Source organism: Malurus melanocephalus, unplaced genomic scaffold (assembly GCF_030028575.1).
Source record: "Malurus melanocephalus ecotype Western Australia unplaced genomic scaffold, MMel_1.1 scaffold_96, whole genome shotgun sequence".
Taxonomy (NCBI): Eukaryota; Metazoa; Chordata; class Aves; order Passeriformes; family Maluridae; genus Malurus; species Malurus melanocephalus.
This window is the reverse complement of record NW_026623328.1, coordinates 1,802,496-1,829,655: the sequence shown is the minus strand read 5'-3', so window position 1 is coordinate 1,829,655 and position 27,160 is coordinate 1,802,496. Positions and strand designations below refer to the sequence as shown.

The 27,160-nt window shown below is 52.1% G+C and overlaps 1 protein-coding gene across 1 annotated transcript in view; it reads left to right on the top strand.

The window, feature by feature from the left end:
* LINGO1 (leucine rich repeat and Ig domain containing 1) overlaps positions 1–27,160 on the top strand; it is a 100,466-nt gene that overhangs the window by 36,460 nt on the left and 36,846 nt on the right. The window contains exon 2 of the mRNA XM_057368728.1: positions 5,643–5,728. The gene's annotated coding sequence lies outside the window, so the exon portion shown is untranslated. The remainder of the gene's footprint in view (positions 1–5,642; positions 5,729–27,160) is intronic.

The window sequence follows — 27,160 nt, the reverse complement described above, 5'->3', positions numbered from 1 at the left end:
TGACAGGCAGCTCTGTCTCTCTGTGCTTTTAGCTTCTTTGGAGCTCAGATTCTCAGCCTCCTCCCCTCTCCACTAGTGCAGTATTTTAGGAACAGATGGGCTTAATTTCCGATTGCYGCCCCCTGAACTTGGGAGGAGGTTTGAGTTTGGAGCYAGTGTGCCTCTTGTTCCATGTGAGYCCATCCTGAGGCTCCTGCCTGCCCTGCCCCTGCGGACACGGAGCCAAGGACCCGGCAAATTCCCCTCTCTGTGACGAGAGAGGCTCTCAGAAGTAAGATTTTCTCTCTCAGTGGATAAATCCGTCTCCGTGTTACCTTAGCAGTGGCAACGACTGAGCATCTTCTTATGGCTTGATACTGTTGAGATGCTTAGTCTAAGCTCCATCTAATCCTCTTTCAGGGAGCTATCGGCCTGGTGATCTCCTACAAACAGGTTTTCCGACACCAGCCTCGGCATTTTGTGCTTTGTGATCATGCTAGAAGGGTGATGGTCCTGCTGCATCTGTGCTGCTGCCCCTGAGCTCAACCAGCGGTGGAGGGGAAARGAAAATAAACCTACAAGTTTTTAACCCAGACTCTGGTGGATTTGGGGTTTTGGTGTCTACTCCTGCTTTCATTAGGTTTTGTGGCATGTGATTTCCTTATCCAGCTTCTTGTGGAGCATAAACCAGATTTTTATAGCTGATTTTGTCTTGGATTAAAGCTTTGGGGTGGTTTTTTTTTTTGAGAGCACCCTCCTGAATCTGGCCTGTTTTRCTTCTGACTGTAGCCTGGCAATCCTGTCACTCTTTGGGAATCAATAGCAAAAGTAAAGCAGATTTAAAACATATCCATTCCCCTTTTGTGTGTTGAGGCCCAAATTCAAGGCAGATTTTAGAGCTGCTGCAATGTGCTTGAAAAWCTCTCGGACGGTTGAACTTGGCAACCAAAACCTGATTCCTGCTTGCTGTGAGTGGGAGCTTTGTGTGCAGTTGCCCTCCGTTATCACRTTGTCACCCAGACATCTGTGTGTGGGGATGGAGTCACCTGGCAGCGGTGGGGACTGGCACTCAGGGATTTGCTGTCCGTAGGATCCGGTCAGCACCAAGCTGGCGGTCAGAGCTCATCCCTGGGATCTGGTTTGGAGCAGTTTTGGGATGAACATCATCCCTGCTGGAGCAAGGTGGGCACAGGGCGGGCTCCCTGCGCTGACCGATGCAGTCCCTTTGGAGAGGGCAGCCCCTCGGCCCCGCTTCACGCTGTSCCCTCCCTCCTGTCTTGCAGGGCTGTGTGTCTGGGGCTGAGCCCGGTGCCCCCTGCTCCGCGCTGGGTCCCATGAGACGGGCGGGACCCTGTCCCTCGTGCCCGGGGCCGCAGCACCCGGCTCTGCCCGCTCAGTGGAGCTGCGGACCGCTGCTGCCACGGTAAGTCCTGCCCTTTTGCTTCCCCTTCCCTGGAGAAGGACATGCTCCGGTGTTCCCATCGGCTCCGTGTGCGTCTCCCGGCTGCACTGGGGTCACAGCGTGGGGTGTGTGCGCAGGCCTGCAAAAAAACACTCTGAGGGAACAGCTTATGCACCAAAAAAATTCAGGTTTCAGTCAACAGACTCAGCTCACGAATTCAGGTTGTATTTAGCAAGTGGCTTTGGCTGGGAAAAAAAAAGTGAAACACTGAAAAGTTTGATTTTGACATTTTCAAAATGAAACCTTTCAGCCATCTGTTTCGAGATGACATTTCATTTTGAATTTTTTCTAGGTTTTTTTTTTTTTCCAGTGTGGGGGGGAAGCCACCTACAAACAAAACGAAAGCTTCACTTCAGCCCAAACAAAATGTTTCATTCAGACCCAGATCATTACTGGGGCTTTAAAATTTGGCTAAAAAAAAAAAAAAATTACTTTGGTCATCCTGAATGACTTTCTTTTCTCTGTTTAGTCAYCAGGACAAAAGACAAGTGTGTGAGGGAGTGGGAGCTGTAGGGCCTGTAGCACGCAGCGTTGGGGGTTTTTGAGTGGGAGCTTGGGAAGAGCCTGTGGTGGCAGAACGYGTTGTACCAATGACTTTGGTGATGGCAGGAGCCTGTGGGAGCCAATTTTAGCTACGGCAGAAATCTTGTACTGGAGAGGAGAGGAGAGCGTGCGGTGCTGAGCCCACCTGGAGCCAGCATCCTCCCAGGCTGTGGGGGTGGTGGGTGTCCAGGCCTGTGCTGGGTGCCAGAGGTGGATGGCAGGTCTCATCCATTCTCTCCCTGCAGAGCAGCATCTGTGCCCGTTACCTGTTTTCTCCACCTGGTGTTTGAGAAAGTCCGGTTTGGGGAGATAAATGTGATACAGAAGGGACCTCCTGGTCTTCCCAGCAGGTTTTTTGCAGCTCTCTTTGCATAGGAGAAACCACTCTGGGGRTGGAGAAGAGCAGGAAGGGACTGGGGGAGAGCAAGACCCTCCCTGTGGGGTTGCAGAAGCTGCACGGGCTCCCCTAATGGCACCAAGAAGATGATCTGAGCACAGGTCCCAAATCCCATCACCTGGGTAGCACCCTGTCCCCAGCTCAGCTGAAACTGCCTAATTAGAGAAAGCAGCCGTGCTTTTCATTTACCACACCCTCTCCACCTCCAGTCTATCCCAAATGTGACCTTATCCAGCCACGTGGAACTGCTGGATGTGGAGGCAAGTGTTGGGAGGGAGCTGTGCTTGGTGGGGCAAGCATGGGGCTGTGCTGGCTTGTGGCCCTTGTCAGGAAGGGTTGAACCATAGGAGGGGAACAGGAGAGCCCCAAACCCCCATTTTGTGTACAAGATCTGTGCATCAGCACGGGGGGCTGCAGGAAGGCATCCTGCACAGATTTCCTGGGAGGAGGGTGCTGCTGGCACATCCTGGCTCCCCGCAGCCCGGGCGTGCAGGACTCCCACTCCAGCAGGAAGGCTTCAAACACAGCATTGCAGGCAGGTGTCTGGAGCGTGGTGGGACAGCAGGTGTTTGAGGTCTGTGTGCATGCACTCCCAGGCTTCTGTCAGCACTGGCTCCCTGCTGAAGCGTTGTACGGTTGCTGCCTTTGTTGCAGAGGAAAAAAAATTGGCTGTTCAGATGTTCATGAGATCAGAAGGGATCAGGGTTGCTGCAGGTCTGAAATGGTGTTTACCCTTGTTTGGAGGGGAGCTGTTTGTGCTCASACCTCTGCTGGCTGTTTTACAGGTGGCCATGACCCCAGGGTGTGCTGGAGAGGGCGGTAGGACTTTGTCCCTGGGGATTTATCCCACAGGGAATCCCTCCAGCCTGCTTTGGAAGGGTCTTTCCCTAGACTCTTTCCCAGGCTTCTTACTGGAAGCCCCTGAAACCTTCTGAACCCTGTACCTCTGGRTTTGCATTTAGTATTCCCACCTTCYGTTCTCTTCCTCTGTTTTCATTTCTCCCTCTCTTCCCCCTCCCTCCATCTTTATCAGTAGCTAATGAAACAGGCAGGGAGAAACCCAATTCGTACAGTAATTAAATTTACTTAGGGGCTATTCAGCTGGAGTAATGAGAAGTTTAATTCAATGATTAGTTTTTTCTTTCATTAATTAAAAATGGAACAACAGTGCAGTTACAGTGGGCTGCATTGATCCTCCTCGTGGAAAGCTGCTGATGGAGGAGGAGGAGGAGGAAGGAAAGGTTCTCATTTTATCTTCTCTGGCTGCTCTCCCCACACACAGATGCCCRTATTGTCCCCTGTTCCTAGCTGATCCCTTGCCCAGGTGTCCCTGGGTGACTCTAGGTGAGGGGTGCTTGGGGTGACGATKGGGAGAGCAGTGGCACTGCCCCCCACACGGGTCCTCTCCCCGATCTGTCCCCAACCTTCCCGTTTAAAAATGGATTTGAAATATTTGCTGTGGGTGGAAGATTGAAAAGCAGGTCCCAGCCCACAAGAAGTTTGGGGTGGGAGAGTTGTTTTCCATCCTTGCTGAACAGATTTTGATCCATTTAAATATGTTAAACTCACAAACATGTTTTTAGTCTTTTAAAGTAAGTGATGTGTGAAAGCAAAAAATAAACCAAATAAGTAATTTCCCGTTTCTCCAGTGCCTTCTGCAGGCTCTTGAGCAATGTTAGGACCTCAGATGTCCTTTGAAGCATGATTGGGCAGGTTCTGTTCCCCTAAARCAGAGGCATTGGTGTGCTCCCAGTTTTGGCACAGAAGGGTTTTTTTTGGTAGCTTTGGGGATTGTTGTAAGAACTGCTAATGTATGAGTTCGTAAGGAGGAGAAGACAGGAACAGGAACCACCCCCCAAAAAAGCGAGGAGCCATGAACTGTGGTTACAGATCCTGTGCATAAGGGGGCTGGGCAGGGGAGTGAGCGCTGCCTCCCCCTCACTGTGCTCTCTGTGTCCCACTGTCTGCCACTCTCTTGGTGAGGGGACCCTGAGGGTGACAATGAGCCAGGGCTGGGACACCAACACCTGCCTTTGGAGCCAGTGAGTGCCAAAGGCACTCAACACCTCTGGAAATGAGATGCTTTAGCTTCTCTTGGGTTATCTGCGGTGATAACTGCCTCAGGAAAGCCATCGAGCAAGGGAGAAGCTCCTGGCCAGCCCAATGCTGTGTCCCTCCCATGTGGCAGTGGAGCCCCTCCAACAGTGCCATAATCTCCTTGAGGCTGTGCCCCCACATTTGTAGAGCGGCTTCAGGATTCAGAGAAATTGCTTTTTGTGCCAAGAAAGGAGGAATGCATCCCCCTGCTTTGACCTCATTTCCTGAAACAGCAAAAGTTGTGATGGGAAATGCTTTCTGGCAGGAGAAGAGGTGAATGTGGGGTGCTCCTTTCCACACCTGCAGGAGGGTTGCAGCTGAGCTCTCCTATCTCCAGCACGTGCCTTGGCTCTGGTGGCAGTGGGAGGGGGTCTCAGGTTGGTAAATTGGGATACCCCAATGCTAAGCCAAGCTCCTGGCATCTCTCAGGACTTGTGGCAGTGTTTTGGGCTGACCCTGGCTCTAACACAGCATCTCCAAATCCCAGTACGTTTGTGGAAGAGCCTCCAAGTCCCCACAGTCTGTGGGATGCAGTGTCCCCCCATCTGAGCCTCCTGCCTCCTTGCTGGGGTCCTGAGCTGTGAGAGCCTTGTGCAGCTCTGTGCTTTGATGATGTTTTGCAATTCCTGTCCCCTGTGAAACATTTGGTTGGGATCCAGGGATGCAGCCAGGGACTGAGCTGCCTGGGGAGGCTTCTGAAGGAGCTGTAAGCCCGTGCTGACCAGTGAGTGATATCTGGACTCAGTCTCTGCAGCACTGCCTTACAACAGTGTTTTTCCAAGGGTTTTGCATGCATGTGCTTCTTCAGAGATCACTGCAAATGATTCCCAAGTGCTCTGGCCCAAATCTGTCCTGGTAGCTGTCAGCAGATCAATGCTCTACTAAGTGCAGACCTGCTCTATTTCTGTGGGAAAATGGCTCTCTTAAGCAGTTCATYTTGGGCCTTCCAGCAGCGGGGCCACTAAATTTTGGTAGTTGTGTTTTTCTGTCTGTTACAGCCTGATTTATAACTTTTAAATATCAGCTCGGATGAAAATTAAGCTTGCCTGAGCTCAGTTTTGTGAGGGAGAGAGGAAAAAGCATTCACAGCTTTTTAATTTCTCTTCTGCTCACCTCTCAAATGCCAGGTTTAAAGCYTTAATTTTGGTTTCATTTTTCCCACAGTGCATGAGTGGAAAGCAGAGGAGAGGCCAAAGCCCAGTGCACCCCTGGCATCTAATCCCCCAGCATCCTGCCTTCATCTGACCCAGGTAGGTGCACCCAAGTTCAGAGTGTTGATGTATATGAAGCTCACATGCATTTGTTGTGCTAAGTCCAGAACTGGACTGGTTTCCACTGCCAAAAGTGTGGTAAAAATGTATTTTCCTTTCCCCTTAGTCTGGGGTGGCTTCCCAGCCCTCCTGGTGTAGGTAAGGCAATGTCACTTCCAGGTAGGAAATATTCCATCCATCACGATTGCACAAGGGAGTGTTTTACCRGGGTGGGGAGGAATCCAGCTCCTGTTACATCAGGGAGGGACAAACACTGCCCATGTGAAGTGACCCAGTGGGGACAGCCAGATGCTGCAGCCTGAGAGTGCTGGGCAGGAGTGGTTTWATCTTCCAGGAGAGGGCAGGCGAGAGGGTCCTCAAAAAGCGATGTTTCTGAGAAGTCTCTGTTCTCGTTGCACGGCTCCTGCGTGCTCTCCCCTGGCTCAGCCTCCTCCCAGCGCTCTTGCCGGGACAGTTAAAAGAGACAGGAGCGGATTTTGGCTTGTTCTGCACATCCACATCCTCGGCTGAAATCTGTGAGCTGTCAGCCTGATGCAGGAGACGCGTGAGACAGCAAACATCAGAGCTGACTGGGTTGAGGCAATTTCCCAGGATGTCAGTCCTCAAGAGAGAATAAAAAGGATCTCTTGGTGAAGAGCACAATTTGGTTTCCTAATGAAAAAAAAAAAAATTAGGATGATTCAAGCATCTTTCATCTGTCACAGCTGKGGGAGGGTTTGTTGAAACTGGATGTTGTCCAAGGTAGTAGGAGATGGAGGAGTGTGCTGGGATCTCCGCTCTGCAGGAGTGGTGCCACTGTGAGGGACACTTCGACCTAGAGCAGAGTGTGGGGGCTCACTTGGAACTGCCCAGGGGCTGTGAACCCATGCCTGGTTYGGGGAAAAGGGAATCCAAACTGTGAGGCAGAACTCCTTCACACCCAGATGCATAATGTCTCCCTCGCGTTGTGTTCTTTGCTCAAAGCAAAGAGAAGGGCTGCAWAGGCTCAGCCTGGTGCATGCAAAAAAAGGGGCCTGTCCTCACATTCCTACATGAGAGAAGCATGTGGAGAGGCATTTCCAGCTTTGCAGAGAGGTATTTGTGGCTTCCTGTTGCTCTTTCCCGTTTTGTGGCAGTCAGGAATGAGCCCAGACACCCTCCCTGCTCCCACAGGTGCTCTGTGGGGATTGGAGCCTGGGAAAAGCTGGGTGTGAAGGATGCTCTGAGGAGGAGATCCCACTGTGTCAGGGCTGACAGAGCAAGTGGAGGGACCATGGAAATAGCAGTTTTCTGTCAAAATACCTTTTCAACAGCAAGCTCTGAAGTGCATTTATTCTTAGCGATTTTGTCTTAAAATGAAATTCTTCTGGGAAATGATCCTGCTGGTTAAAGTCCTCCCTGAAAATATAAGCACCAAGAGCCATCTGCTCTGTGTTTGGATTTGGGTATTTTCTTTCAGAGTGCTCTTTGCAAAAACTGAAGGTTTTTCCTAAGAACAGTCTTTAGAAAATCAGGTGGGTTTGGTTTGCCTCCTTTTTCCTTCGAGAGAAGGAGAAAAGTTATTTCCTAGGGACTTTGGGATAACGGARTGGGGGTGTGTGGTCAGTTCTTCAGGCTGCTCTGTCTGCCATGTAGTGCAAGACAAGGCAGCTGGACACAACTGGGGTCCCAAACACCCCCCAGACCCTTGCCCTGCCCAAAAGCTTGGAGAGCAGTGGGATGTGGTGCTGGGAGCAGGGATCTCAGCCTGAGCATCCAGCAGGATGGATCAGGATCCCATCCTGAGCATCCACAGCAGGTACACGAGCACTCTCCCCAAGGAGCCTGCAAACCTTGGGCTGGATGATGTGGTCAGAGGCTTTATTTAGTTCTGAGCCTGAGCAGATTTTTAATGCATGATTTTTTAGTGTTTAAACTGAGCAGGTCTTTGAACTGCTGTGGTTTCTGAGGGATGTTTCTCTTCCTCTCTGAATGCATGTGCCATAAATGCTCCCAAAAAATCCTCCCTGTCCTCTCCAGTGTTGCTGGCTCTGATAATGCGGCCACAGATTTGCAGCAGGGTTTCCACTAAGCCCCTCTGGAGTATCTTGGATTTTCACTGTTGAAAAACAAGTTTTCAGCATAAGGGTTACATCAAATGTATGATATCCCCAGGAGAGGGGACATGTAGGGATGGCAGCAGTGTTGTGGGGCTGTCCCCAGGGACAACCAGGGCCACTCTTGTCTTCAGGTGGCCCAAATGCTGTGGTTAAACAGTGTGGCTGGGAGAGCTGAGAGAGAGAACCATGCTGGAGGAAGGAATGTCACAGAGAGAGAGGTGTCTGGGGCCTCTTTGGGAAGGTTGGCTTCTTCACCCCAGTGGTGCCAAGGGAAGCCCTGGATTTCTGTTCTATACCTTACCTGGTTCCCAYGTGGCTCTCTGGATTAAAACAGTTTTCAAACATCTCCCTCAGAGGGCTGACAAAGCTATTAAGAGATTCTTCTGTTGTTAAAAATCATTCTTAATTGTGCAGAAATCTACTGAGCCAGGCTGCCCAGCCCAAGGGTGGCACCAGGAGCGTGGGGCAAAGCTGGATGCCACCACAGTCCAGCAGCTCTGCAGAGAGTGCCTGATCCTCAGGGTTTCCCAGTACCTGTGAGCTTTGGTGGAGGCCATCAGGGACTATTTGTGGCAGGAATCTGGACACTGTGTCTGTGAGACTTCTGAGATTTTCTAGCAGMTGAGGCAGCTCTGCCTTTTATTGGGGTGGGAGATTATATTGTGCACACACAGCTTTGGGATGTCACATCGATGTTAACCACAGGGAAGAAGCAAGAGTGGAGGTGGGTGTGCATGGCCGTTTGTTTCTTTGGGTTTATACACTGATACTTTCTGCTTAATTGCACCCTGACATACACCAAGGGACAAGGAGGGGTTTTAAAGCATCTTAAAATAAAAAAAAATYACCTTCCATGAAATATTCAGCTTTGGCTGACTGCTTTTTAAAGACTGTTCTAATTACTCCTGCAAGGCTTCCAYTTCTCCTGATCTCATTGCACTGAGAGGGAGGAAGCAGGAGTGTTTTGTCCTGGTTAGCACTGAGGGGCTGGCGTGGTTTGTATTCACTGCAGGGAGGTGATCACTGCACTGACCCTTGGAGATGAGTGAGCCGGGAGTCAGAGGGTTGGTTTGCRCCCATGAATATTTGCTGATGATAGACTGAGGGCTTGGAAGGGAGTAGAGGCAGTTTGACAACATTAGGGTGTTCTGGGAACAAAAAGAATGTCCCTGGTGTACCCCACAGCTCCCTCCTGGCTGTGTCCGGCTCCCGTCCTGTGGGGAGCACGTGGCTTGCCTGTGGAGAGCGGCTGCTCCAGGAAGTGCTCTCCCAGTGCTGTTAGGTGTGATCCAAAATTAGCATCCTATTCACTTGCTCTTAGCTGTGTTAGCTCTGCGAGGCTAATAGGGCTTAAAAAAAAAAGGTCTCTTGTCACCAAAATCAGCAGCTCTGACTCAGACTGTGCGGGGGGGAGCAGAGTTGCTGATTAAGGCAATGTTGATGTTGTAAGCRCTCACCCGGCCACAGCAGGGCCCTGGGACTTGTCTGAGAATCTCTGTCAGAGCCTGGGAAGGGGTCCTTGGTTCCTGTCTTGGTGCCTAAACTACGGTGTGAGGAGGATGAAGGTGTGAGCAGCAAACCCAGCCAAACCGTGGAGCGTTCCCAGTGCCGTGCCGTGTTCCACAATTAATCACTTCCACCCACTCTACACCTTCTCCCTTCCCTAAATCCTCCCTTGCCTGGTTCTGGARCAGGGAATGGAAGCAGCTCCAGTTTTATGAATCAATCAAAGACAATGCCTGCTTTTGAGGGCTGCTGATTTAGAGAGCCCTTTGCAAGCATGTGTGCAGTATGATTTCTTATCGGAGCACAGCTCTGGTTGAGCCTGCCAAGAGGAGCCATTCCAGCTCCCGGCCACATCCTGGGGAGACGGCCTGAGTGGTCCTTTCATCTACAAATAAAACAAACAGGAACAAAGAAGGCAATAATATTGACTTTCATCATTTATATTTCCATTTATCTCATATAGTTACTAATAATTAGTGTTTCTGTGGCTGGATGGGTAGAGCTCATAATCTCCCTGTTTCAGGGGAGCCTATTAATGTCAYTGCCAAAACCAGGCAGGCATAAAGCGCTGGACAAGTGCCAAGGAGGGTGAGTGGGGTAGAGGGATGGGAATGAAACAGGGCTGAATGTGGAGGAGAGGCAAGAGGCTGTGGAGCAGGGAACAGGGGAGTGGAAGAGGTGGGAAAGGAGACAATGGGCAGGGCCTGAGTCAGCACTGCTGTGCCTGCTGTGGGGTGGGAGGGGAGATGGCCCCATGGGGCTGCCATCAACCAGCCCCTCACTGCACCTTCTGGCACAGCCAGAGCACAGCTGGTCTGTGTTTGGGAGGGAAGGGCAAGACTGGTGCTTTGTGCCAGTGGCCCTGAGGTGGAGGATGTGCTGAGATCAGCCCCAGTGCCCTCCCCAGGGTGTGATGTGCCCCTTGTCTCCAGCACCCTGGGTTATGGCAGGGAACCGGGGCTGGGTCTGTCCCCCCATGCCCCAGGGTGCCTGTGTGGTTCATGCACCTGCAGCCTGGTTTGCTGGTGCTTCATTAATCATTCCCTGCTCCCTTTTAAACCCTCTCACAGTTCTGTCTGCAGGTGCCCTGTGCCTGTGTGTCCCCATACCTGGCCTGGATCTCCTCTGGGATCCCAGAGCAGGTGGGACACTGAGATTTGTACACTGGTGCTGCTGCTCTCCTGTATTACTGTGAACGCTTTGACACACAATTGCTCTGTCAATCATCCTGGCTCAGTCTGGAGGTCCACTTCCTGCATCTGTGTTTTTAATTGCCCTGTTAGGTGTGTGTCCTGGCTTCTCCTGTGAGGGATGGCTTCCGGTGTGCAGCGTCTGAGCATTACTGATTCCACAGAACCGCTGTCACAGCAGCCGCAGGGACCTGCAAGCAGCGAATGCAAATGCAGGCTGGTGTTTTTATTAGGATTTAAATGAATTTAAGACTGTTCAGAATTACAATGCGATTTGAGCCAGGAGGGGCTTATAAAACCAGTAYAAGTTCATATATTATACAGCAAACGTGCCCAAGCTCATGGCTCTTGCTGAGCACCATCCTCACTGAGGTGGGGAGAGCAGTGGGCAGCTGCTGGGGCTCAGCCCTGCTRCCCCAGCATGTTCCCACGAGGAAAGGCTGTTTGGGATGGAAGGTGGGCTGCACTCCTGGAGGTGATGGTGCAGGGAAGCTGGTCCCTGTTGTCAAACCTGAACCCGTGGTGTGGTACACRTGTGGTCTCTGGCTGAAAGGCAGGGGTGCAGCAGGGGCTTGTGGGCACATTTTGGGGCAGGGTTACACTGCTTTACCCATTTGTCCTCCCTTTGTAGCTCTGCTGTGTGAAGGTGGCAGGGATGCTTCAGTGCTGGCAGTGCTGGAGGATGCTGTGCAGAGTCAWGGCTTCCCTGGGTGCCGGTGCTGCCCCTTCCCTGGGCCAGATCCCACTCCAGGTATCTGGGAGCACTGAGCTTTCTCCAGCTGGTCCAGGCTGTGCCAGCCCCAGCTTGCACCTCCCTGGAGACCTCACAGCACACAAGTCACCTGCTGGTTGTAAAGGCAGTGCTCATACAGGCTTTTAATGGCCATTCATATAATCACTGGCAGTGCAGGGCTCTGTGCAGAGATGGGTGATGTGACAGAGCTGTACCTGTGTGCTCAGGCTTCCTGGGCCTGTGACACCTGGGAGCCACTGTGATGATGGAATTCTCATCCGTTTCCTCAGCCAGAACAGGAATGAAAGGGAAGCTTGAGTTATCGGCTTGGGATGTTCGTGCTTCGCCTCGTTTCAGTGCTCTGCTTTTGATCTCTGAAGGATACAGCTGAATATTTGAATGAGAAATACGTGATTGTGTTGAAATCTTAGACAAAATGCCTTTTGTGCCTCCCTGCATGTTTATTTGCGTAAGAAAGTGTTTTGCTGGAGAAACACGGGAAGGAGCTCGGGGGAGAGGAAGGAAGGCGGAGGTGAGAGCATTGGGGAGCTCGCAGTACAATTTCAGGACACTTAAGAGCCTCTTATTGTCAGTGTCGAGACAGCGACATCGGAGGCAGCTCAGGCAATTGTCTGAGACAAATTGCTTCGTTTGATGGCTTAGTCGGTACCTCACTGGTTAAGTTCCTGGGTTATATATTTATTATTGTATACAAAGCACAGGAGAATTTCAGAAAGACATCCATATGTATACACATCTCTGGATCCATAGTTATCTCCCTTAAATGACCTTGCAGGCAGAAATAATGTCACCAGCCTGCGTGGTGCTTCTGAGCAGCTGGGTGCTTGTTCTGCGGGTCCAGGGAGTARGGAAGCCAGGCCACTTTTGGGGCTCCTCACACCAGGGAGCGGGGCTGGCACTGTTTGCCACAGGAGGGAGCATTCCCCTCATTCTCAAAAAGAAAGGTTTCACTCGCTTCAGGAGGCACTGAGGGAAGAGCCTCTGACAGGTAACATGCTGCTAAAGAAAGCTGCTTTCCCCAGAGAGGGAAAATTGCTGCTGGTGCCTGCGGGAGAGGTGAAAGTGGAGGTGTGACAGAGCAGCCCCGCTGCTTTGTCCTACTTGGAGGAGAGATGGTGAACCATGTAAAGGCACCCTGATAAAAAGACCCTCTGGGGGCACTTGGATGGCATTGGAGAGGCTCAGCTCCCCTGTCCCTGCAGAGCCCTGGCTTTGGGCAGCATGCAGTGCTGTCCCTGGGGTGTGGGTATGGGAGGAGGGGTTGTGTTCAGGGCTGTGCTGGCTGGKAGATGTGAGCTGCATCCAGCAGCCCAGATCAAAGGCACCTCAGCCAGCGACATCCACCAGAAAGCCTTTAATGCCCAGCCCGGGAGCAAGGAGATTTACTCAAGGGACTCATTTCCTTGCCTGAACGTAAAAAAAATCTGTGTCAACTTGACTTTCAGGAAACTTTATTTAATTTCTTTTTCATTAATTTAACAGTTTAGCTAATTGCAATGCTGCCTTTTTTTTTGTTATTTTTATATACTTTTTTCATTCATTCTTTGTCCTTATATACACTTTATTCTTTAAAGCCATTTAATTATGGGTGTTTATTGCCTGTGCTGTTTCTCTGGGTGGATGGAGGAAGGAGGAGGGGAATACCAGCTGCACCCATGTGCCAAAGCTGYCAGTGGCTCTGGTGACACCAGCCGGTCTCAGCAGATCAGGACAAGATATCACAGAATTGTTTAGGTTGGAAAATACCTCTAAGATCATCTTCCAATGACCACTAATGACCACTTCTAAGCTCACTGACCACTAACCCACCCACTGCAAAGCCCACCACTAAACCATGTCCCTAGAGACCTACCTCTGTTTTGTGGAATTGTTTGTTTGGGGCAGAAAAACACCAGAAAAAGATTAATGTCCCAGGGATTCACTGTTCTCTCTATGAAGTAGTTGCTATTTTCCTTTAGGAAGAAAACTTTGGTTGGGAAGTTYCTTCACTTTTATTTTAGAGAACTGGATAAATCCTTGGAAATGACCAGATATAAAGGGAAATGTCATTTTGCTTGTCTGTATTTTGGATTCACCAGCATTTAACAGAAAATGTTTTCTTAAGTTAATTCTTACTGAATTGTCAAAAATATGAAAAAATAATTGCAATAATTATGCTAATGGTAATGTACTTTCCCAGCCTTGGCTTTTACCACAGCTGAYTGTGCTCTTCCATTCCTCCTGTCTCTTCCATACTCAGACCTTTTCCCAGGCATGGGAAAAGCCCCCATATGTGACTTCCTTGCAGCCAAACTTGCAGCAGCCCTGGGCCTGTTGTGTACTGAACTCACCAAATCTTGCTGGAGCTGTCTGTGMCTGGTTTTATTTATTAAAAACATATCCTGGTGTTATTCATGTAGATGAGCTTGAGTTTAAGCTGAACCTGTTTGCAGCAGGTGCCATAGGGACATCCCTTTGTGCTGGGAGCCCCATGGCATCCATACCTGCAGCCTTTGGCACCAGCCAGCTGAGCCCCAGGCTCAAAGGAGGGTTCTTGTCCCATTCCTGAGCAAGGCACGTTGTGCCTGTGTCCCCGTGGGTGTCAGCCCTCTGCCCAAATGGATGCTTTCAGTGCTGGGAGCAGTTTGCAATCCCTGTGCCATCCCAGCTTGGCCTGTACGTGAGCACCAGCRAGGAGCAGAGCTGGGCAAAGATGTCAAGAGCTGTTACAGCGTGTGCAGGGAGCTTATATAAAAGGATCCATTTTCATTCCCCTGCTTGTCTGCTTCAGTCAAAATCCAAGGCCGCAGTTAAGAGGGTGCAGTGTCAGGGCTGACCGCAGCGAGCTAATGCATGGCTGCTGCGGTGTGCGCTCCATCTCCCGCACCGCAGCCGTCCCTGTCCCGGCCCCGCCGCAGCCCGCGCCTCGCCCCGCTGGCAATCAGCGCTCCGGCGGAACTGGAGCTCCCGGGCTGCCCACCGCAGCCCTGCCGGGCTCATCTCACAGAGCCAGGGGAGCGGCTCCGCTGCTCTGCCTTCCCAGCGTGAGCAGGAGCTGCCCCGGGAGCTGAGCCTGCTGCAGGGCCCTGGGAGCAGCGCTGTCACGTCAGGGATCTCTTTCTGCTCAGTGATATGTGTGTGCACAACATGGACCAGAGCATCCCTGAGGTGTCTGGCACCCGCTGTCTTCAGCTCCATTATTCAGAAGCTGTGAAGAGCATCTCTGCCTGTCCATGGGCATGTTGTGGGCCACTGGGATGACTGGCTGGCTGGAACTGGCAGGGCCCTCAGGCAGAGGGGACAGTGAATGCTTGCATGCTCAGATCACCTTAGCCAGGGCAGGGTGACACCTGTGTAGCTGAACCTGTGCTGTGACTCCTTGGGCGAGATGAGCACTCTGTATGGACCTGTGTTTCCCTTCCTCTTCTCCAGTATACCTTCACCCATTCCTTGCCAGGGCTTATCTCACCTGGACCCCTTCCTGTTGAGCCAGACCCTTTATGCTGGGGACACTTTGCTTTTTTTCTGCCCCCATGGTGGGTTCTGCTCTCTGTGTCTTGAAGGGGGTAATGTATGTGCCCATCTGCCTGGACCTGGCAGAGGCTCACAGATGTTTTGGGCAAGCCTTTGCTATTGTATTCCCCCACTTCCCCCTTAAAAATCCATTGCAYCCCCTCTGGAAATCTGTGCCAAGTGGAGAGTAGTGGCTGTGCTGACTTYCCAGCAGCTGGGAGGGTGTGTTTGTCTGGGAGGTGGTGGGGATGGCCCTGCCCTCCAGCAGCACTGCTCCATGCTCAGGCACTGTGAGGGATCATCCTCTGGCCAAGGGCTTCTGTCTTCATTCTCTGTCTGCAAATTGCTCCTTACTGAGGGCAAATTGCTCCTTCCCGTACCCCRAGCGGAGCCTGGTACAGGAACAGGCAATATGAATCCTGAAACCTCAATGCACAGAGCAATTTCCATCAGAGGTTTTCACACCTTGCYGTTTTCCGCTCTCTTTTTTCCCCTCATTTCTCCTCGCTTAGACAGACATGGAAGCAGGTCTCCTGGGCTTTGCTGGTGAGCTCGCCACCACCCCTCTCCTCTCATTGGCACGGGCAGAGCAGCTGATGGGGCTGTGGGGATGCAGCAGCAGTGGAGCTGCAAAAAACTCTTCCCAGCACTGGCTGGACTGAGGCAGAGGCCACCAGCCATCTCCCACCCCTTCCCCCTGAAATGTCACTTGCTTTTAAATGCACTAGTAGTTTAAAATAAGAATAACCTGCTCCAGGGCTTCTTAAACCGTGGAATTAAATATGGTTCTGGTCTCTAGGCAGAGTCTGACTCTTCAATTCTAAATCTGCTCAGCCAAGCGAAATATTGCAGGGGGAAAGAAATCAATATTTCTCAGGCTGGGCACAGAGAGGAAGCTGTCTGTGTGTGGCTGCAGGCATGCAATTGCAGATGTGCACACACATGAGGCTGGCGTTGGGAGGGTGTCACAGAAATGCTGCTGAGACCTGGGATGGGAAGGAGGATGCTGCTTGCATGTGCTGCTCCAGGAGGGGTGTGGGGGTGACTCCATCCCACTCAGKGGTGTGACACAGCTGGGGTTCCCTCTGTGGGGTTCCCAGCACAGTCTTTTAGAGAAGGAAACGTGGGTTTTCGCATTTCAAGACGTGTAATTTAGTGGCCAGTTAAGAGGCTGTGAGCTTGTTGCAGAGCAGGTGCATTGGGCCTGTCCTGATTTCTGGTACCTGGGATATGGAGCTGAGCTGTGCAGGGAATGGGAATAATCAGGTTTTAGCAGAGTGAAGCACTTTCCCCATGACCCCCAGGGTCCATCATTTGAAGGCTGGTAATGGCTGAGACAATGAATGGATGGACTGCACTTGCTGTCCACCCCAAGGACTGGTCTGGATGCACCACATGCAGCCCTGCGTGGCCCATGGTAGCATTCCCTGGGCATGGCTGTCCTTGTCCCCRGGGTTTCTCTTGCCCAGAGGACAGAGGCTGCGTGGAGAATGGCCCCTGGTATCTGCTGAGGATTCCCATCCTTCCCTGCAGAAGGGATGTGCTTCAGGATCAGAATGCTTGAGCTGGGTGTTGTAGCTCTGTGGCAGGTGAAGCTGGTTTTGCCACATCTGAGTCYTTCAGGTGGTTTCTGTCCACCCTCCCTCCCTGCTGTCACTGCTTTGCAGAGTCCTGGTGCTCTCCTCTCTGCTCCTGTGTGGTGTGAGGAGGGAGCTGTGCCACCATGTCAGGATCAGGGGCGGGGGAGGATCTCCATCTGCAGTGGGAAGGACAAATRTTATTGACCTGCTCTGGCATCTGACCAAACCACAGACACTCACCCCTCCCAAAAAGCCTCTCTGATAGCTTAATTTCTTAATTGCTGTCTGTGATCAGGATGTCAGCTCTGGCTCTCCTCCAAGATCTGTCACTTCCAGCAGGCTGGTGCTCRCTGTCACTTTGCTTTGGTCACTGTTTTCAGCTCACCTGAATGACTGGCTGGAGAATCTCCCATCTCCATGCAGGCCACCTCTGTTCCCCTTAGGGCATTGTGSTGACTACTGAAGGAGTTCAAAATACCGAGGGCTGCCAGTTCAAGGCCCCAGCTCCAGGCCTGTCTTGTGCCTTGGCCAGAAAGTGAGGGTTGGAACTGAACTGTGTTCTGAGGTCCCCAGTATAGTTCAGCACAGCCCTGGAAGAGGTGATGATGCCTTGTGCTGAGCTCAGGATCAAGAGCTGGAGAGCATGGTGGGATGGTGAGGGGTTCCATAGAAGAACTGGCCACTGTGGGGTCTGGCACTGGTGGTGGGAATTCCCAATGGCTCCGGCCATCCACATGTGCAGCAGGAGCCTAGCAGCTGTAGCACAGCAGGGCTCTATATCTCAATAAGGAGCACTCCAAGGCACACCTGAAAATAAATATTTGAAGAGGAAATAGTAGTCTGTCTTCTGTTGTCTCTCCTCCTTTCTTTTCTCTCTCTCTCCTCCCCCCCTTTCTCCTGTCTTTCACGTATGATTGAACACGAGAGTTCATTGTTAAAGGGAGTTGTTTTCTTGTGAGTTTTTTTTCCCTTTCTCTGCTTTCCCAAGGAGGAAACTCCAGGTGCTGCACTGTTAACAGCCCCGCACAGCAGCAAGGGCTGTCTTCATGCCGAGCTTGCCCGTGCCCAGGATGATGGGTGCTTGTTTTCTTTCTCTGTGCTCTGTTTGCCATGATAAAACACAAGTCGACGGCTGTTCCATTTCCAGGGAGCAGCTATGATGGGATCAAGCTGCCTGAAGTCTGTCAGTGTGGTTCAGCCCAACACTACAGTAGTTTTCTTCATTCTTAGCAGGTCAGTGGTGCCATGAGGAATACTGCTCCTGGCCCCTGCTCCTGATGGGAAAAGTTAAAATTGGGCCAGGGAGGAGGCAGATGGCTTTGTGCCTTCCTGGAAAAAAAGGAGGAAGGGACTGCTAARCACTGCCTGTGCTCCGTGTCAGACAAAGTGTGGGCTACTGAGGCAGAGGATTTTCACATAGGAGTGGGAGAGTCAGCCTGCTGCTGTCTGGGCCACCAAACAGAGGGGGGCCCATGSAGACATGGAGTGCACCCCATGTCAGCTGTGTGGGGCTGTCAGAGTTGGGGTGTTGTGTACAGAAGTTGGTCCTGAAAAAGTGAATGCAGAGTCAGCCCACAGGCTCTGCTATCTCCCACTCTGCATCCAAGGATCCGTGTGGGCTGGGAAAGGAGCATTGGCATCATCTAGAGCCCTCCTCCRAGCGTGAAGGGAAGTGTTGGGAGAAATCAACTGTAAAAGTAGAGGTGAAGAGTGGTAGTGAGAAGGGAATGGGGAAGGGAAAGGCTCCAAAGAGGAAATGGGACTGAAAATTGCAGAGGTGGTTTAAGGATATCTRCGACGTCACAGGCAAGGGAGATGGGCCGGGGAAGATGTAAGTTTGAGAGAAGTCTTCTCAGACTGGCTGTAAATGTTTGCTAAGCTACTTGGCTATATTTAGCAGCCTCCGTGCCCTTTGGAGAGTTCTCCAGGCAGATGGCATAGGAGAGCTTTGCCAAATGGTGGAAGCCGTGTCGGAAGGGGGTGCCCGGCATTCGGGGAAGGAAGTTTAATGTCAGCTTCGCCCTCTGTGCAGCAAAGCCAGGCGGTTCTCTTTGCTGCCCGCTGGACAGGGCTGCCAGATGGCCAAATATTTGCTTATAAATTAGCAATGGGAAACAGGCGATGCAAAGCCCTAAATTGAAGAAACCCAGGGCCTGGATTGGACTCTTCCTCCTGTGCAGGGTGGTCTCTGCAGAGCAGGGTGGGTAGATCCTTTGCAGGGGCAGCACAAGGAGATGTCAAAGCCAATGAGCCCAGGCACGGTGCTGCCATCTCTCCCCTCCTCGCTGGCACGGTCACGGGCCATTACTCAGGCATGTGCAGCCTCTGGCTGTGTTTGCTTTAAACCAATATGCAGAGAAAAACAGCTTTTCTCTCTAGGAAAAAAAAAAAAAAGCTGCTTGGTCTTGTATCTGTGCAGTATCTYACTGAATGGGATATGACTGGAATGAAATTTCCAGGCACTAATGCAATAGACGTACTTGTAATTGGTGTGTGGGCATAGGCAGCATACCCGATCCAGTGCTGAGGGGCATTCCATATGGTCCTGGAGCTCACCTGTGAAATGGCTTCATGGCTCATTTGGGGTCTCTCTGCGTCATACCTGAGCTGTGGCTCTGGGCCAGTGGGGAATTAAAGCCTGGGACATGCCAAAAGCTTTTGAAGGCCGGGGGACAGACTGGATCCATGGGGATGTGCGCAGAGACTCTCACCAAGGTAATGCTAATGCAGCCTCTTGCACATCCTCCCAGCTCTCTGCTCCCTCTGCATGCCTTCACTCCAGAGATATAAGATTATTTTAAAAACAAGTAAATTATAAAATACTGACTTCCTTTTATTTGCTGCTGGAATTGAAGCTGGGTGTTTCCACCTTCCCTAGTGTTCCTGTGCAGGCAGGAGTGCTGGCCTCTTTCCTCCCCCTTCAGTTTCTTATGAGAGCCAAGCTTCCTGTGTCTTAACTTGACTCCAGGGGCTGGGGCTTGGAGAAGCTCTACCTCTGTAATGCTGGCAGTAAAATCATAAGAGCTGGCTAYGCTGCTGTAAAACTTTTATTGCTGTGGGAAGAGGAACAGCSAATCYTCCCTCTCTCCCTTCTCTCCTTCCWTGCTGCTCCCCAACTCTGGCTGCAYTCRCTCTCCAGGGCTCTGAGSCTTTGTGCCAGGCAGCCCTCTGYTCCTGTTCCCTTTGATYCCCKYCCCGTCCTGCATCCCTGTGGCTGCTCTGGCCTCGCTGTGCCCCAAGGCAGGGCTGTTCCTACGCCCATCTTTGTCCCTGCAATGCCCTGTGGCTGCTCAGCTGTGCCTCAGCTCCGTTTGCAGCATCATCTGAGGGAGAGGAGCTGTAATAGCTCCCTGTGTGGTAAGGCCATCGGTGCATTTTGCATTTCATGGCGACTGGAAGCGTCGTCTGCCTTCCCACACCATCCCTTACGTATTTATAGATCGCAGCGGCATTATCCGCGTGCATGCGGATCGTGCGTGACGGTTTTCTATAAATACAAACGCTCCGTAATTATCGTTAGAACTATTTAGCCCAATTCAAAGGTAGATTAAATAATGAATGTGTGTGTGATATGCCTGTCGACATCAACAAATGGAAAGAGACATCTCGGGATGCATATCTGGAGGTTTCCCTGGTGAAGGAGTTGGGGGAGGAGAGCAGGGARGGAGCTGAGCTGAGTGTTGCTGGAAGTGCCTTTTTCTCAGGGTTCAGTTGGTGCTGTGGGGGCTGCTGGCCACRCTTGGCTCTGTGGTGGGATTTTGGGACCAGCAGTCACTGTGCCAAGGGATGGACAAGGAGGGTCAGCACACACTGAACCCCACTGGTATTCGCGGCTGCCCAGGGCTCTGCATCTTTGCCCTCCACTTTCACTGCTCTCAGGAGCAAGGGAAGGTAATTTCAGGCTAGACTGCTGATGGAGAGCCATGGAAGGTGTGTGATAAGGCTCCCCTAGGCCTCTGGCCCCTTGTTTGCTTGTGGTAATTGGTTTCCTCTGAGGCCATCCATGCCCTGACATGTTTCCCTTCCTGCTGGTCTCTCACTGGCCACAAGCTGGTCCACAGTAGAGCCCTGTGGGGATGGTGGCTCTGTCCCCTGTTTTGGCTCCTGCCCCTGCCACCCCTGGGAAAAAGGAAGTAGCAAGCTTTAGAGCACTGCATAGGACCAATCCCCTGGGGCTCCTGCTGAGGATGAGCGTGGCTTTGCTGGCATCCCAAAGGGCTGCAGCGAGGCAGGACTGACACRCTTGGGAAGAGCAGTGGTGTTTAAAGGATGGATGTGTGGGRACCCCTAAACACTGTGTGTGCCCCAGGAGGGGAGTGTGCAAAGCTGATGGAAGGATGAGGAACAGTCAGCACTGCTTTAACACAGGAACCTCTGTCTCCTTGCCTTTCTCCTCTCCAAGGAGCAGTGAAGCCTCAGCTGGCAGGTCACAGCTCCATTAGCTCCCGTGTGGCTGTGCTGGGTCTCAGCCCTCTCCTGGTTCCGTGTCACATTGTGGGCTGCTCCCCTGCCCCGGGGACAGCGGTGTCGGGAGTGTCGAGGGAAGCGGGGCTGGGAGGAAGGGCTCCATCAYAGTAACTAATAACTGTGTGCTGACAAATTGAATTATACCTTTTCCAGTTGCCTGCACTATTGATCAGAGAAAAGGTTTGTGTTTTTGTTAGGCTTTTTTTTTTATTTCTTTTTCCTTTTAAGTTACAGTTGCAATGTCCTGGGGGCTTACAATGAACTAAATAAGGTCAGGTTAGCAGAAGAATCAAATATGCTCTGGCAGCAGAAGCGTGGGCTTTTCCTGGTGACTCTGAGTGGAGAGGAAAGCAGCAGCAGCTCCTGCATGCCCTGGTGCATGGCAGTGTCCTGCCCCAGCCTCCTGCTCCTTGGAGGGCTGCACTTCTCCACTTCTTTCTTCCCCTTGAAATCTGCACCAAGCAAAACCACGACMCTGGAAAAGGGGTGATGTGGGTGGCTGTGCAAATGTGATTGTGAGTGGCCTGATCCCAAGCAGTGTGGCAGGAGCTGGGGRGAATTGGGGCTCACCAGGTCCATGTGTAACCCCAGGCAGCTCGAATGGCTCCTGCCCTGCCTGGGGGGCTGCCTAGAGAGGCAGGAGATGGATGATGGGACACRAGGAGCCAGGGTGTGACAAGGCACAGCACTTGCCCAGTAGCTCTCTGTGGGGTCCCTGCCTGGGGAAGCTGATGGTGTTYGGTTCTTTGCTCCAGAGCTGAGATCCTGCTGTGAACTCAATTAAAGCTGTGTTGGGGAAAGAGGGAATAAATTACCCAGATGAAAAGGATGAGTAAAAAAAAAACATGTACAGAGAAATGCCAGCTCACCTTTGAAAGGCTTTGTTGAACTCGGACACGTGTCTGCTTGGCAGCAGAAGCTGCAGGGAAGGGGGAGCACTCCCTGGTGTCCTCCTTTGTGTCCCCACTCTGGGTTGGGAGGGAAAGGGGAGCATTCCCTGGTGTCCTCCTTCATGTCCCCACTCTGGGTTGGGAGGGAAAGGGGAGCATTCCCTGGTGTCCTCCTTGGTGACCCCACTCTGGGCTGGGACTGGAGCAGGACAGGGATGTTGCAGGAGGAGCAGAGGGTTGAGGTTACCTGTCTGTGCCAGGACAGAGGTGAGGCTGGCAGGTGTGCCCAGGTGAAGCTTTGCAGAGGTAACAGTGTCTGCCTAGGAGGGAAGAGCAGCTGTAGGTCCAGCAAGTGTCTCCAGAGCTCGTGTGTCCCATGCTCTGTTTACCCTGCCATTCCAAAGGGAATGCTGGGGATGTGCAGTGCTGTGGCCAGCTCCACAGCCCTGGGGCTGTGCTCAGCCTTGGCCTCGGGTCACCTCTCAGTGAGCAGTAGAAGCAGGGACATTCAAATTTTGTTTTTGTATAACTCTGTTTACGAAGACCTCAATTGAAATCTCGGCTGCCCCAGGGTGGATCTGGATGCTCTCCAGAGCTGTCTGTGTGCTGGCAGAGCTGCCGTGCTCCGCACAGCGCGTTTGCCCACTTTGCACACAAACCCTGTCTCTGGTGACCCAGGAGCCCCAGGCTTTGGAAGGGAAGGCTGTGCCAGGGCCAGTTCCCAGCCTGCCCCGTGTCCCTCCTCTCCGCTGGGACTCGCTTCTCTTCTGACCATACAGAATTCTCCGATTACAGGCAAGGACTAGTGAGCTCTCATCACTTGTCTCAGTGTATTGGGCCTTGGTGGAGGAAGAGTGGCAAGAGGGCTGGGTCCCATCCTGCTTGGTGTCCTTTGCTTGGTGTCCCCTGAGGTGTGACCAGCAGCTGAGGATGCTCTCTGGATGCAGACCTCGTGTTTCTGCTCTTAATTGCGACCTTCCTCCTCTCACACTGTCTTGCTTGAGAGTCCGGCCACATCGGATACAGGATTAACATTCCTGGCACAGCGTAACTCCATCACCATTTCTATTAAACTCATTTGCTATCTAAAGGAATTCATTTTCCACTTTGTTTGCCCATGAGAAAAAAAAAGGAAAAGCCCTCTCTGCTGAGGCCCCAGTAGTTGAGAAGAGGGAGGGAGCTGGGTGCCATCATCCCCTCCTTCAGCTGGGAGAAGGGATGGCATTCCCACCATCCCTACAAGAAGAATGCCCACCTTTGTGCTTCCACCATGCTCTTGGAAAGGGGAGCTGYCCATTGCTGGCACCAAGGCTAGAGCTTGCTTTCTGAAACAAATGACATTGTTTCACCCTAGGATGAGTCTTTGCAAAATCAAATTTGTCCCCTTTTCATCAGGGGTATCCCTGGACTTCAGGGAACTCTACTCCTTTTCAAAAATYGGGTTTCACTGGAGTGTACAGCACGTTCAGGGAAGCTAGAGGCAAGGTGGGTTCTCTTTGCCTGCTCCCCCATCTCCTTGTCTGTTGTGTCATTCAGTTGTTTGCTTTTTAACAGGCTCAGGAGCTGGATTTGTRCCCCAGCCTGGGATTTGGGGCTAGTCTGTGTGTTTGGGTGCATGAGGGAGGAGCAGAACAAGGGTACAGGGGGAGAAATGTGTGTGTAGCATGTGAGGAGACTTCTTATGTGTGTGCATCCCCTGTAAGAATTGTGGGGCTCCCACTGGCAGCCGTCCTGTGGATTATCACCTCCAGTTTGGGCACCTCCAGCCCACAAAAAGGAGGGAGATGCTCTACAGCCCTCTGTGGCTCTGCTTTCAAGGTCGGAGGCTGCTGATAATTGATCAACAGCCTCACTACAAATCTGATGCTGAGGTGAGCCTTCCCTGCTGCCTGTAGACAGCAACATCCATCCTGCACATCTTGGCCAGCCCAGCCACCAGCAAGRGAAGCGGGGCTTTAGTGGCTCCCTGCCTCTGCTGGGCAGCACTCAGGGCTGCAGCTGGCCTTGCTGGCTCCCAGCTCTGCCACACAGCCTGTGCTGCTTGCAGAGCTTCCTCCTGGGGGTCAGTGAACCCCTGCCTGCAGCAGCAGGGCAAGAGAGCAGAGGGACTGACATGGGATCTGGAGAGCAACCAAGCTGTGGATCTAGYGGGATTGGGATATCCAGTATGGCTYGGAGTGCCCTACAGGACCYGTGTTCAGGGTAATSTGCCAGCAGATGGGAAATYRGGCTCCGAGGCAGGCAGAGGAGCTGGAATCCAGCTTCCCAAGGAGCCTGGGGAGCCGTGTGTTATGGGGGAAGAAGGAAAGCRGTGATGGAAGCCACCAGCTTTGGAGCACTGGGCCACCCCCCTCCCATGGTGGCCCCAGCTGGATGTCAGGCGGGTCCCTGGCTGCCATCCCTCTGCCTGATGCACTGCCGTGCTCAGAGCCATCGAGGCTGCTGTTGGCACGCGAGCTGCCGGGTGTAGATCACAAATTGAATTGGAGCCCCTGGAAAATGACAGCCCTTCATAACTGCTGAGCGTTTCCCTTCATCATCATCATTTGCAGCTGAACTGCAGCTCTGTCAGGGATCACAGCAGTTTTCAGGCCAGAGCTGAGCTGGTTTTGAGCCCTCCTCACCCACTGTGGGCAAAGCTSTGCTGTGCCTGTCCTTTCCCATGGGATAAGCCCTGTTCCCAGGGTATATCCTGTTTCATCCGGAGAGAAACCAGTTTCCCTCCCACAAATCCCTTCCCAGTGGCTGCTACTAATGCAGAAGCAATCAAGTCAGTTTAACCCCCCTGCTACCTGTGWCTCTCACTGCAAAGCCCATTAATGAGCCAGCTCAGGTTGTGCTAATTACTGTAATCCTGGCAGGCCGGTGAGAGCACCAGGAGTTAACTAACACTCAATTAACCCCTGGTTGCTCGTGATGATTTCCCCTGTTCACAGCAGCTGCCAGAAAGTCAACAAGGAAACAGTGGCAGGCAGGAGGCAGATGAGCCTCTTGTGCAGCTGGGGAGGTGAGAACTTCTCTGTGTGGCTCAGATGCCACAAAGCTGAGGGAACTCAGCCCAGACTGCTGGGCTCTTCAGCTGCTCTTGCCTGGTGGTTTGGGGCACCTTGGAGCCCCTCTTTGGGTCAGGAGTGTCAGGTCCCAGCTGCCTSTCCATCCCTGGAAGCACCCAGGCAGATGGATGCAGGGAGCTTCCAGCCCTGTGCAAGGGATCAGAGCAGATGGGATGGAGAAACCAGGAGGGCTTGAGGTGGTCAGGAAGGTTCATCAGGAGCACAGCCCCCATCTCGTGGGTCTCTGGGGGAGAGGTCTCTTGTGGGTCTCTTTTGACCGTGCTGTATCCTGCAAGCTCCAGAGACACTCCAAGACATGTGAGGGTCAGAGCCACCCCAGCCCCTCGCACCCCACAGGTTGTGCAGAGGGGCTGGGGCATCCCTGGCTCCTGACGATGTCTGAGCTGCTGCCCAGAATGTGCCCTGCAGTTGCTATGGTGACATTGCCATTTCTTACCTCACTGGGGGAAAAAAAAGCCTCCAAACATTTAATTCTGCAGCCCACCTGGGAGCCTTTTAAACTCCCCATTCGGTGTTTGACATGTAATAATTTTTCTGCTTTTAAGATTATCCTAAAATGCTCATTCTCTTTCTCTCTCTCAAAATCTCAGCAGTGGAGCCTCAGAAAGAAATCAGCATAAAAAATACCAATACAAGTTTCAAATGCCAATTTGTCACCGTCGCTGGGAACAGGCAGTGACAGGCACCAGGGAAGGAGACACAGCAGAGTGAGTCAGGGCTGACAGCGCTGGCACGCTCCAGCCACCACTGACCGGCTCCTGKGGGAGATGCCAGGTGGAGAGCTGAGCCCACGGATGAGAGGGGACAGGAAGTGATGGGTGGAAGCAGAGAATGTGGAGAGGAGAGCTGGTCCTGGTTRGGAGAAAGGCTTTAATCTGCTGCCCCACATACACAGTGATGCTGTCATTCAAGGGAGTCATCAATGCAAAAAAGAAAAGATCAACCTCCCTAAAGAAACCAAATTAGGATCTGGCTCAATTCCCCGGGTCTGCCTCATGCTCCCAGGTGACCTGGGATCCCTCCCGATTTCCCGGATGGTGCGGGGGAGCAGAGCCCAGCCCTGCCAGGCTCCCAACCTCGATGTGCAAATAAATAGAGTCAAAACTGTCAGGCGCTGGGCGTCGCGGTGCCAGGAGGCACTTGGGTACCACCGGCGGGACCCCATCATATGGCTGTTCATGCTTGGGTATCCACACACCTTCCCAAGCAGATGGTCTGCTCCACAGCACTGGGATCCAGCAAGCCTGTGGAGCAATTTAATCTCCAGAAATAATTTAATATGGCTTCCTCCAGAGTATGGTGGTTTGGGGTTTTTTTCCCCGACCAGCCATAGAATAATTTAATCCTGCCTTCTGTGTGAAGGTCTATTTTGAGCTTGCCACCTGCAGAGTGTTTTAATCCCACAACTCACAAAGTAATTCAATCCTCTCCCTTGGTGAGTAATTTAATCCTCTAATTCCAGGGTAATTTAATCCCCTCCCTGGGGAATAATGGAATAATTTGATCCTCCATTTCCAGAGTAATATGATCCTCYACCTGAGAAGCTCAAAACTTAAAACCAGCCACCTGCCTATCTGCAGGCACTGCCATCCTTGCAAAACACTCTGTGCTRGGTGGGGATCTGGGTGTTCTTCCAGTAAATCCATCCCCACACTGCCCAGGATAATCCATGCAGGTCCAGAATGGGCAWAACCATTCGGCACCGCTTGACCCTGGGGCACTTGAGCCTGGATGTGTGTGATCGCTTCATTTAAATTCCTCCTCAACCAATTAATCCATTTGCTGATGAATTAGTTTTAATCTGGGTCAGTGCTATGGTTGTCAAAGCAGGGCAGCCTTTGCCCCCACTCTAGGAGGCTGCTGGTGTGAGGGGAGGGCTCCTGTGGGCTTGTTTTGGTCTGAGTGCTCAGTTCTACATATAAATATATATATATATTATATACACACACATATATATACACATGTATTTATACACACATATATGCATATACCTATATATAGAGATTGTCTTCCCATGTACCTGGAAGGGCAGGGCTGTGTCCCCTTCATGTGGCATCATCTTCACCAGGACTGGCCACTGAAATGTCGTAAGCCCAGATGCCATTCCATCAGAACCCCTTTGCACTGAGGGTCTGCGAGCAAGATCCCAGCACCCAAAAAACTGGGAGCATGGCAGGGCCACAGAGACCACCCGCTCCTGGACCTGAGTCCCCCTGCCCTGCCACAGCATCCCAGGCACCTTCATGTCCTCTGTCCACACTGTCCACTCTGACSRGGCCTTTGGGCATGTCACATGCCACTTCCAGTGTGGAATTCCATCTTGAAAGAACAGAGACTCCCTATAGAGTGGCAGGAAAGAAAGATTTGCTGCYGGAGCCTG